The following is a 13,233-nucleotide window of genomic DNA, read 5'->3' as shown; positions in this document are numbered from 1 at the left end:
AGGCAAAAAAAAACACCCAGCAAAGCATGAACCGATTTGCTCCTGCTGGGAAAAAATTCCTTCCTGATCCCCCGAGAGGCAATCGGATATTCCCTGGATCAAATTTACCTATAAATGTTAGTAACCAGTTATATTCTGTGTATCTAAGAAAGAATCCAGGACTTTCCTACAGCAATCCACTGAGCTGGCCAGAACCAACTCTTGAGTGAGTCTATTCCACATTTTCACAGCTCTCACTGTGAAGAAACCTTTCTGTGTTTGGAGATTACATTTCTTTTCCTCCAGATGTAAAGAGCGCCCCCTTGTCCTCTGTGATGACCTCAGGGTGAATAACTCTACACTGAGTTCACTATATGAACCACTGATGTATTATACATGGAGATCATACCCCCCCTTATGTATTATACATGGAGATCATATCCCCCCTCATGTATTAAACATGGAGATCATATCCCCCCTTATGTATTATACATGGAGATCATATCCCCCCTTATGTATTATACATGGAGATCATATCCCCCTTATGTATTATACATGGAGATCATATCCCCCTTATGTATTATACATGGAGATCATATCCCCCTTATGTATTATACATGGAGATCATATCCCCCCTTATGTATTATACATGGAGATCATATCCCCCTTATGTATTATACATGGAGATCATATCCCCCCCTTATGTATTATACATGGAGATCATATCCCCCCTTATGTATTATACATGGAGATCATATCCCTCCTTATGTATTATACATATAGATCATTTCCCCCCTTATGTATTATACATGGAGATCATAACCCCCCCTAATGTATTATACATGGAGATCATATCCCCTTTATGTATTATACATGGAGATCATATCCCCCCTTATGTATTATACATGGAGATCATATCCCCCCTTATGTATTATACATATAGATCATTTCCCCCCTTATGTATTATACATGGAGATAATACCCCCCCCTAATGTATTATACATGGAGATCATATCCCTCTTATGTATTATACATGGAGATCATATCCCCCCTTATGTATTATACATGGAGATCATATCCCCCCTTATGTATTATACATGGAGATCATATCCCCCCTTATGTATTATACATGGAGATCATATCCCCCTTATGTATTATACATGGAGATCATATCCCCCTTATGTATTATACACGGCGATCATATCCCCCCTTATGTATTATACATGGAGATCATATCCCCCTTATGTATTATACATGGAGATCATATCCCCCCTTATGTATTATACATGGAGATCATATCCCCCCTTATGTATTATACATGGAGATCATATCCCCCCTTATGTATTATACATGGAGATCATATCCCCCTTATGTATTATACATGGAGATCATATCCCCCTTATGTATTATACACGGCGATCATATCCCCCTTATGTATTATACATGGAGATCATATCCCCCCCTTATGTATTATACATGGAGATCATATCCCCTTTATGTATTATACATGGTGATCATATCCCCCCTTATGTATTATATATGGAGATCATATCCCCCCTTATGTATTATACATGGAGATCATATCCCCCTTATGTATTATACATGGTGATCATATCCCCCCTTATGTATTATACATGGCGATCATATCCCCCCCCCCTTATGTATTATACATGTTGATTTTATCCCCCCCCTTAATCTCCTCTTATCATTAGAGAATAAATTCAGTTCCTCTAACCTTTCCTCATAGCTGATCTCCTCCATGCCTCTTATCAGTTTGGTTGCCCTTCTCTGTACTTTCTCCAGTTCCCCAATGTTCTTTTTGTGAATTAGTGCCCAAAACTGAACTGCATATTCCAGATGAGGTTTTACTAATGATTTATACAGGGGGAAATGATATCTCTCTCTCTGGAGTCTGTACCTCTTTTCACTTGTAATGCAACCTATCCATTCTCTAGAGACTGGTGACATCACTGAGAATATAACCAATCTTTTCACTAGAGGCCAATGACATCACTGAGAATGCAGCCTGTCCATTCATTAGAGATAAATGACATTACTGAGACTGTGCATTCATAAGGCACCAATGATTCACTTAGGCAAGCCATAGATAATGCTATTTTCCCATGGTTGCAGGAAAGAAAATCGCTGGATTCCCCCATCAACGCAGTCAGTGTTGATTGGGAAATCCCATCCGCAGAGCTATTGTGTTCTGCCAGCAGAGAGCATTCTCTGCCGGCAGGACACAACGATTACTATAGCCACCAGCAGTAGTTGTATGTAAAAAATCTCACAGGCTGATTGTACTGATGTTGATCCATAGATCAACATCGGTACAACCAGCCTGCCCATCGGTGGATTAAATCTTGGCCGGTCCCCGCTGAACCAACTGAGGTTCAATCCATCTATGGCCAGCTTTAGAATGCAGCCTATCCATACACCAGGGACTGGTGATATCACAGATAGTTTAGTATGCCCATTCTCTATTTACTAGAGACAGTGACATCACTAAAATGCAGCCTATCCATTCAATGGAGACGTGTGACATCGCTAAGAGTTCAGTCTACCCATTCGCCAGAGACTGATGACATCATTGAGAATGTAGCCTATCCAGTTACTAAAAAAAAGTGACAACATTGTAAAGGCAGAATATCCACTGACTAGAGACCAAACAATATCACTGAGAATGTGGCCTATGCACTCCATACAGACTGGTGACATCACTGAGATTACAACCTATCCATTCACTAGAAATCAGTGACATAATTGAGAACATAGCCTGTCCATTGTTTAGCGACCAATGACATCACTGAGAATGTAACTTATCCATTCACTGGAGACCAATGACATCACTGAGAATGTAACTTATCCATTCACTGGAGACCAATGACATCACTGAGAACGTAGCCTAACCATTCATTAGAGACCAATGCCATCACTAAGAATGCAGCCTATCCATTTAATGGAGACCAGTGACACATAACTGAGAATGTAACCTATTCATCCATTAAATCCCAATGACATCACTGAGAATGTATTCTAAACTTTCACTAAAGATCAATAACATCACTAAGAATGTAGCCTATCCATTCACTAGAAACCAGTGACATCAATGAGAATGTAGCCTATCCATTCACCAGAGACCAATGAAATCACTGAGAATTAAGCCAATTCATTAAATGGAGACCAGTGACATCACTGGCAATGTAAGCTATCCATCCACTAGAGACCAATGATATCACTGAGAATGTAGCCTATCCATTCACTAAAGATCAATGACATCACTGAGAAAGTAGCCTATCCATTCACTAGAAACCAGTGATATCAATGAGAATGTAGCCTATCCATTCACCAGAGACCAATGAAATCACTGAGAATTAAGCCAATTCATTAAATGGAGACCAGTGACATCACTGGCAATGTAAGCTATCCATCCACTAGAGACCAATGATATCACTGAGAATGTAGCCTATCCATCCACTAGAGACCAATGACATCACTGAGAATGTAGCCTATCCATCCACTAGAGACCAATGACATCACTGAGAATGTAGCCTATCCATCCACTAGAGACTAATGACATCACTGAAAATGTAGCCTATCCATTTAATGGATACCAATTACATCACTGTGAATGTAGCCTATCCACTTAATGGAGACCAATGACATCACTGAGATTGTAGACTATCCATTTAATATATACCAATGACATCACTGAGAATGTAGTGTATCCATTTCATAGGGACTAGTGTTATTACTGATATTACAACCTACTGACCTTGTTAAGAATACAGCCCATCCATTGATAAGGGAACAGTGATGTTCTTGTCTGTTGGCTTAGACTGTTAGAAGACATTGATCTAGGGTGGTAAATGGAACATGAGATGGAAGGTAATGACAAATCACATCCTAAAATCTCAGCAACAATTAACAGTAAATGAAAGACCTATTCAAATCATATGGCCACCACCCCCCTCCACCATTCTTCTCTAAGTGACCACTAACGATTCATGGCAAAAAGTACAATAACCACAATATTCATCCATTTCTTAATTTCTGCAAAAGTGTTGCCAAGCAACCATAGAAATAATCCTATTATTTTGAAGATAAGATGTCTGGAGCCAGCAGGATATTCCATAAATGTTATTATGTTCTCAAAAATGTTGTTATGTACATGAAAAGCTGCCAAAGAATGCAGAAATGACAAGCCGTAATTCACCGTCAACGTGATCATGGTGACTGGTCCATGTACGAGAGCTGCAAGCCTAGCGGATGGATATATGACTTTAATACCATCAACTTAGATTTAATACAATTAAAATCCGTCACGAAGATACTCTGTAGGGGAACGTCGAGGCTCTCTCAAGGAATTCTCGCTTTGATATGCGTCTTTGTTTGCATTATGGGAGAAGAAGTAAATCGCTCAGAAGGCATTGTGGTTTCTGTATTGATTTTGACTTTTTGTTTAGGTTTAATTATTCACCGTGCTGTGCCGAAGAAAGCAAGTACATTCGTAGGGCTCATTCACACCAGCGGGCAAGCGATAAGGTGGGCATAAAACGCGTGCTGAGATACATTGTGAAATGATTGCTTTTGTTCTTTCTTTTTAAATGTCATTTAAAGTAGAATTAAGGGAGTGCGCATGCGCGGCTGCCGGGATCGGATGTCCCGGCATTAGCTCCGCACATCTCCGGCGCCGATAGCAGCCCATATAAGGGCATAGTGCTGCCTCACTCTCGGGGCCTCCCCCTGTCTTGAACTGGACCTCGGGCACCTGGACTAATGCCCGGAAAAACAGAGCCGTGGAGGCTCCCAGATGCGGCTCCCTGCGGGGACTGGGAGATCCAAGATGGCGGCCGGATCGGCGCCCGCGGCTCCTGGTGCCTCCTCTGCCTCTCTCACGGCAGCACCTCTCCCCCAGAGGGAGAAAACGGGCTCCTCTTCCCACACTGGACCAGGGAGGATTGCAGTAGCATCATCAGCTGGGGTGAGTGACTCCCTGCAGCCCCCCCAGTCACCCTCCAGCCCTGTACCACCAGAGTCCCAGTCTTCGGCCTGTTCCTTGGGCCATGACTCCCCTGCCTCCTCGCCATTGAGCAGCGAGATCGCTGCCATTTTTTCCAGCCAGCATAGTGGTCCAGAGCCCGCAGATGACAGCCCGGCTTCCTCGCCAACAATTCCTCCTGACCCGCCTCTATATTCGGGTGATGCGACTTTGATAGCTCGGTTCGCAGATTTGCTGCAACGCGAACTGGACAGAGCTACCTCAAAATTGGCGGCTGACCTTAAGCAGGATTATCAGGCCTTGGGCCACCGTCTGGACAGTATCGAGGCTAAAGTTGATGCGACAGCCCATAGTGTCTCCCAAAATTCTAACATGATCACCAACTTGCAAGATCGCCTGGAGGAAGCATACTCTAAAATTGATGATCTGGAGAATCGGGCCAGGCGATACAATTTTCGCATTCGAAGACTCCCTGAGTCGGTTAAGGAGCTCACTAGCTGCGCACACACCCTCATGCAGTCTGCTTTGCCCGACATTGATGACCTTCATCTTGAGATAGATCGTATTCACAGGGCATTGATCCCCCCCCCCCCCGGCAAGGGGGGCCTACTAGAGATATCATCGTCAAGCCTCATTTTTTCCAGGTCAAGGAAGCGGTTATGCGGTATGGCAGGGAGAATCCGGATCTAGAGCTTACGGGGCACAAGATACAAATCTTTGCTGATGTCTCTCTGGCCACTATTCAGAAGCGGCGATCCCTCAAGCCACTACTCTCTCATTTGGTTCAAAAGGGCATTAGATATCGTTGGGCCTACCTGTTTCATCTACAGTTCAAGTTAATGGTAAAGTCCTATGGGTTTGCTACATTCCAGGATGGCGAGAAGTTGCTGCTTCAGCTGGGTATTATCTCTCGCAGTCAGGCATCCCATTCCCCTACAGGATCGGCTCCTCGACCTCCGCCGCTCCAGCCATTGTGGACTACACCATCATCTAAGAAGGAGTCCCGGAACCCACCTGGGAGGATCTCTTGAACCTCCATGTCCTTTTGGGGACTTTTCACTGTGATGTGTTGATTGGTGGTGGCCTCTCTGTGGCTCCTAAGAGCGTTGGCTGCTGCTGCTGTGTTGGTGTGGGGGAATGGCGGGGGGGGGGGGGGGGCTGGGGGCTGGACTTGGGGTGTAAATTGCATCTGTTTGCTGAATACCATTTCAAACGGTTTCATTGTTTTGTTTTTATATTTCAATGCACTATACGTTTGATTTATTGCTGATGGGTTACTGTTGCTGTCAGTGCCGGAGAGTGTCTTGCGCTCTCCCTGATTGGAAGACTCTTCCCCGAGATTGTCTCTCTGGGCAGATCCATTCCACCACAGGGCTGTTGCTCTGTATTTCCTGGTACATTGTTTGATTCATTTATATAGTATTGTTTCGTGTACCGCGGTTACTTGACATTCAGACTTTTGTGTTCCGAATGTGTTCTCCTTTCTCTTCCCTTTTTCTCCAATTTTTCTCTTTTTGTCTTTCTCTGTTTTTCTTTGGGGTCAGCTGGCAACATTTAAGGACTCTTAGGGACCTCTTCACTTTTTGGGAACGAGGGGTCTCTATCCTGATTAGCTCCTTAATTACTCATAATGTCTTCCCTACGGTCAACTAGAGGAGGAATTTGTCTAATTTCTCACAATGTCCAGGGGCTTAATTCCCCATCCAAACGCATACAGGCTTTTAGCTCGTACCACTCCCTTGGGGCAGATATAGTTGCCTTACAGGAGACACATTTTCCCCCCTCCTTCTCTCCACGCTATATCCATAAAAATTACCCTCTCTGCTTTTTTGCTAATGCTACAGAGAAAAAACGGGGGGTGGACCTTTGCTTTTCTCACCGATTGTCCTTTACCGAATCTAAAATTATCCGGAACAAGGAGGGGCGATATCTTCTGGTGAAAGGCCACTTGGGAGGAAACCTTATCACTTTTCTAATCTATTATACCCCCAATACCAATCAGGTGGAATTTTTGCAGTCTCTGCTAAGCACTCTGGTCAGAGAATTTGAGGGTGACATTATTCTGGCTGGTGACTCTAATCTAGCATTGGACCAGACTCTGGATCGTTCCCAAACCGTCACGCTTCAGCCTCCATAAGTTGGCTCAACTCTTATACTGCTATGACTTTATTGATGCATGGAGGGAGGCTAATCCTACTTCCCGAGAATACCCCCTCTACTCCAGGGCTCATAATAGTTATTCCCGCATTGATCATATTTTTCTTCATACACATTCACTCCCCAAACTTGTTACTGCTAAAATCTTCTCCACGCCCTGGTCTGACCACGACCCAGTTTCTATAACCTTGTCGTCCGAGACACTTGGTAAGACGGCTTTTCACTGGCGTCTTAATGACTCTATTTTGGGTAACCCCTCTCATTGTCAGGAAATTTCCTCACACCTACAGATATTTTTTGACTTTAATAAAGCAGAGGACACGAACCCGGCGATTAATTGGGCAGCTCATAAGGCCTCAGTCAGGGGATATATTATTCAACTTTCTTCTCATCTAAAAAAAGCCCGAAATGACCTACTTACTACTAAAACTCAGTCCTACACTGACCTGGTTGCTCAACATAAGCAAAATCCCAGTCCTGATTTGTTACTAAAACTTGACCAGGCCTGACTGGAACTTAACTTGTGTCTTACCACTGCTGACAAACAACTTCATTGGTCTAATCATAAATTTTTTACTCGGAGGGACAGACCTAGCACCCTGTTAGCACGCAAGCTGACTCCCAGACATTCCCAGACGGCCCTCCCCAAACTCAGACTGGATAACGGTTCATTATCCCAGGACCCTGGTAAGATCCTCCACAAATTTCATTTTTTTTACACTCAACTTTATAGCTTGCCCAAAGGGGGTTCTTCTTCTTCTCTTGATACTTTTTTGGAGTCTATTTCACTTCCCCCCTCCAGGAGGCCCATAGGGAGATGATGGAATGACCTATCTCATGTGAAGAAATTGGGAATGTGGTGAAATCTCTTGCCTCTCATAAGGCCCCAGGAAACGGATGGTCTTTCCAATAATTACTATAAAGCTTTGCCTGATATTCTGACGCCCCATATGGCCCTGTACTTTAATTATTTGCGGGATGGAGGAATGGTACTCACAGATGAAATTAAGCCATTCATCAGTGTCATTCCCAAGCCTCTCAAGGATGCCACTATGGTCTCCAATTACCGACCTATTTCCTTAATTAATTGTGAGTTAAAGATTCTTACTAAAATCCTGGCCCTACGTCTTCATAACGTCTTGGCCCTATATATTCATGATGACCAACCAGGATTCATAAGTGGTCGACAAACATCAGACCACATTAGACGGACTATAGCTTTGCTGTCAGCTGTGCAGTCCAATTGGGACAGATCTCCACAGAGGGAAAATCTACTACTGTCACAGGATATTCAGAAGGCATTCGACAGTCTGTCCTGGGACTATTTATTTCGAACGTTAGACAAATTTGGGTTTGGCCCTTATTTTACGACGCTGTTGCGGGCCCTCTATTCTACTCCGTCCGCTCAAGTTTCCATTCGTGGATATAAATCAGTCCCTTTTTCGATAGAACGAGAGACTAGACAGGGATGTCCTCTTTCTCCATTGCTCTTTGCGTTGGCAATGGAACCACTTGTGAATGCTATTCACACTGATCCCACTATCTCAGGCGTTAACTGTGGTCAACGGGATCATAAATGCGCCCTATTTGCTGATGATGTTCTCATGTACAGTACATATCTAATCCTCGAACGTCTCTGCCTGGTTTCTTCCATTTATTTCATCAGTTTTCTGAGGCCTCCGGTCTTACGCTCAACTCATCTAAAACGGTTGCTTTAAATATCTCGGTACCTGATTCGGAGGTTCGTTACTGCCGGGAAAATTTTGATTTTCAGTGGGCCCCTGGTTCTCTCCCCTATCTGGGGATTCTCCTCACGAAATCTATATCGACGTTATACAAGGCCAACTATCTCCTGCTTTTCAAACAACTTAAAAATGACTTACTAGACTGGCAGGATCTCTCACTTTCCTGGTTCGGTAGAATTAATCCTATTAAAATGACCTTTCTACCAAGATTATTGTACTATTTCAGAACGCTACCAATCATGATCCCCAAACGGGAACTGTTATTACTACAAGCAGCAGTCTCTAGATTTGTGTGGAGGGGAAAACACCCTATGCTTAACAAATCTACCTTATTTTCTTTGAAGAGGCATGGCGGTTTGGGACTCCCTAATCTTTTAGCATACTTTCAGGCGGCCCAAATAGCACAGTTATTGTGTACTACGGCCAAGGGATATGTCCCCCAATTGGTTGGGCTTGAGGCCCTTTCGTGCCATCCATATGCTATTGGTACTCTCATGTGGCTTCCCAGTGGATTGCATCCTCCTATTTTGTGTCCTACTCTATCCTATTCATTATCGGTGTGGGATAGATGGCGAGCTTGTAAACCTTTCTCCTCTCCGCATACCCCATTGGCCCCAGTGTTTGGTAATCCTGAGATTGCCCCGGGTCTATCTTTCGCGAGGTTCCAGTGGTGGATTAATAAGGGGTTATTACATATCGGAGATTATTTAGATGGGGTTCATCCTCGGTCTCCTCATTATTTTGTGACTAATTATAAGATGCCTCACGGAGAAATATTCCGTTATCACCAACTTTGCTCTTTTATCAATAGCAAGCTAAGATTACTCACAGAACCTTGTGCGCTTACTTCCCTCGAGGTCTCCTGTGGGGCAAGTGGGATGATGCGAGATCGTTTATCCATTATTTATGCTTCGTTGGTTGATCCCCTCACTAAATTATCCTACATGACCTAATGGGAGAGGAATTTAAATCGTTCATTAGATTTAGATACATGGCGGAATGCGGTTCATACTCTATCAAAGATCTCGATTAACACTGATCTTGTTGAATCCAACTATAAAATGCTACTTCTATGGTATTTGGTTCCCGCTCGCCTAGCCATAATGTATCCTTCCGTGTCATCTAGCTGTTTCCGACGCTGTGGTCAAAAGGGTACCATGTTCCACGTTTGGTGGAAATGTCCAGTTGTGAGTAGGTGCTGGATCCACATATTCAATTTTATTTACTCAGTAACAGGAGTTAGTATTCGTAGATCGCCGGAAGTGGCTTTGTTCAATATACTGCCCTCTGACGTCCCAAAAAATTGACTAAACTAATTTTATACCTATTACTGGCGGCTCGCATTACCATAGCTAGAAGTTGGAAACAATCCTTGATCCCGCTAGATAGGGTGAAACAAAAACTTAACTGGATAATGGTTAACGATAAACTGACGAGTATTGTCAATGACGATATGTCCAGATTTGAGAGGACTTGGGAGCCTTGGATTAATTACATTACTGTACCGTGAGAGTCTTGCAGCTGACCCCCCCCCCACTCTTATTTTCTTCCTTTCCCTTAGGAGTAATTTCCTTCTTCTTTTCTCTCTTTCTTCTCTTTTTTTCTACTTTATTCGCTGAATTATTTCTGTCACTTTTGGTTCATTCCTTCGGTTCAATTTCTGTTTATTGATTTATGAAACCTGTACGTCTTGATGGTTATGGCACTCTCTGTGTGTATTTGTAATGCCACCTTTCGATAATCTTTTTGCGTGCCTATCAGTGTTATGATTCTGATTCTATATATCGTTCCACCATGTAGGTGGACCTTTTGTTTGCCATCTCGTTTTATGCATTTATATGCTTGTTTCTCAATAAAAATATTGAAATATAAAGTAGAATTAAAGGCAACATTTTTATTTATAGTTTAGAGAGGGATTAGAACCCCTGATTAGTTTTTTATTGCTGTCTGTGCCCCCATTGGGTTACATTCACATGACCGCATGGATGCGGATAGTTTGCTATGTCCACAGGCAGCTAAACACTCTGTGACCGAACAGCTTGTGTGTTTGTACGTAGGTGCAGTCCACATTCTCCATTGCAGTTGGTGCTCGACCATAGTAGCAATGCAGCTGGAGGAGAACATCAGGAGAAACTAGGTTTCTCAATGGTTTCCTCAGACCCCTGGACCAGTGATCCAGTTGGATTCCCTGGGTCCAGATGACCATGGTTGCCATCCTGGGTCATGCAGAGTCTTTTTAAGTCCCTGCCGCTGGGTTTTGGCGCACTTTATGTGAGTGGCTATTGTAGGGACAGGATACCTGTCTGTCAGGGACAGCTCCAGTGGTTGGGAGGTTTCGGTGAAGTAGGGAAAGTGTAGGGCTTACGTCTACTCTTCAGGAAACTCTCCTTTGGGTTGGACTGGCCAGGCCACACTTCTCTCTTTGTGACAGACGCTGTCTGCAGCTTGGCTCTGAACTGTTGAAAGTGCCGCGGTCAGGTCAGCCTCCCCGCTGGGCCTGTTTGTACCAGTTGACATTGTTGTTGGTTAACAAGGACTATGTATGCTTTCTGCCGATACACCATGCTGCACCTACCCAACAGGCAGCCAAAACGCCACAAAAACACTAATTCTGGACACACACTATCATGTACCTGGTGTTAGAGGCCAATGGAGAGAGGGCTTCCCTTGCGGCTAAGTTCCAGACTCCCCTGGATATGGGACAGAAGGAGTCAGGCCCACAGTAGCACGGGTCATCTGTAGGAGTGCTTGTCAGAGGTACACCCAGGAGCACAGCTGATGCACTGGAATGGTGTCTGCAGACAGGTGGCACCCGTGAGAGGTATGCAGGCTTTCAGGGTAGCAGAGGACCACAGAGTAGTCGGTTCAAAGCCAAGGTCAGATGCCAGGTGGAGATTGGAGCAGACGTAGTCAATAGGATAGCCGGGGTCATACACAGGAGAGGGAGTGAGAATATCTATTAGCCAAGCCGAGGTCAGATCAGGAGAGCAGATGAGAATATCTGTTAGCCAAGCTGGGTCAGATTAGGAGTCAGGAAGAGAAGACAGGTCCAGGAACAAGCCAAATCAGTAACAGGAGATCACAGTAGCAAGGGAACATGGACAAAGGTACTGGGGAGCCAGAGATCAACCAGCAATTTGAGGGAGTGATGGGCTTCCTTATAAAGGCCGTCTGGTGCCAAACTGAGATAATGCATGCATAACTATGTGCCAGTGTGCGCTTGTGTCCGTGCGCCAATGCGCATAGATTTTCGCCAGCGTGCATTTCTGCGGCCATGCAAGGTACTGGCAGGAATGACCAGGTCTCGGAGTACCTCTGCTGTGGACAGAGCCCTGACACACACTGGCTGTGTACAGGGTCATTCAGAAAAAGGTGACATCACTGACAAGCAGCCTATCCATTCACAAGAGACCAATGACATCACTGACAATGCAGCCTAACCACTTCATAGAGACTAGTGACATCACTACTTCATAGAGACTGGTGACATCACTTATGACCAGGGGCGGACTGACCATTTGCAAACTCGGGCACTGCCCGAGGGCCCGGGTTCAGTAGGGGGCCCCATGAGATGCCCCTGGTACCTTTTTCATAGGCTTTTTTTTAGTTTGGGCAAGGACACAGGGGCCCCATGATCCCCTATTGCCCAGGGGCCCCATGAGTTGTCAGTCCTCCACTGCTTATGACACAGCTTTGGGCAATGCTGCCCAACACAACTCTATCTATTCACTGGAGACCAGCGCCATCATTGACAATGTAGCCTATTCATTCACTCGGTTATCTTGTCTATGCTTTGGGCAACACTGCTCAACACGGCCCAATAGATGTGGTGTGGAGAAGGCCTTTGGAAGTCAAACTGCCATCCTGTGCTGTCTATGAGGTCCATCTTGTTAATATGAATCAATGATGAACCAACCCGCGTGAATTCACTCTGCAAGTTGTTTTCTGAATTCAACTCTTATGATCAATCACTGAATGATTTTCTTATTGCAGTGCCTGTATTGACATGGCATAGTAAAGGGGTACTTTGGATTGCATACCAGGTTTCCTCAAGTACCCCATGCCCTACTTTTTGGAGTAGAGGTGCCTCGCCAACTGAGAACATCAGTCAACACCAGAAGTGAACTGATAAAGGGTTCCTTTGGATCTCATACCAGGTTCCTTCAAGATCCCCATGCCCTACTTTCTGAAGCAGAGCTGCCTCATCCACTGACAATGACAACCAACACTCGGGACCTGGAAACTCAGCACAGGGATGGTAGGAAACCCTCATAATATGCACAATGGGTATGCAGACCTTAAACCACAGTGCAGGGATGGCAGCCAGCCCTCATAATAGGCACAGCAGGT

Source organism: Staurois parvus, unplaced genomic scaffold, assembly GCF_062004578.1.
Source record: "Staurois parvus isolate SC_StPar_1 unplaced genomic scaffold, SC_StPar_1.0 ptg001263l, whole genome shotgun sequence".
Taxonomy (NCBI): domain Eukaryota; kingdom Metazoa; phylum Chordata; class Amphibia; order Anura; family Ranidae; genus Staurois; species Staurois parvus.
Note: the sequence above shows the minus strand (reverse complement) of the source record.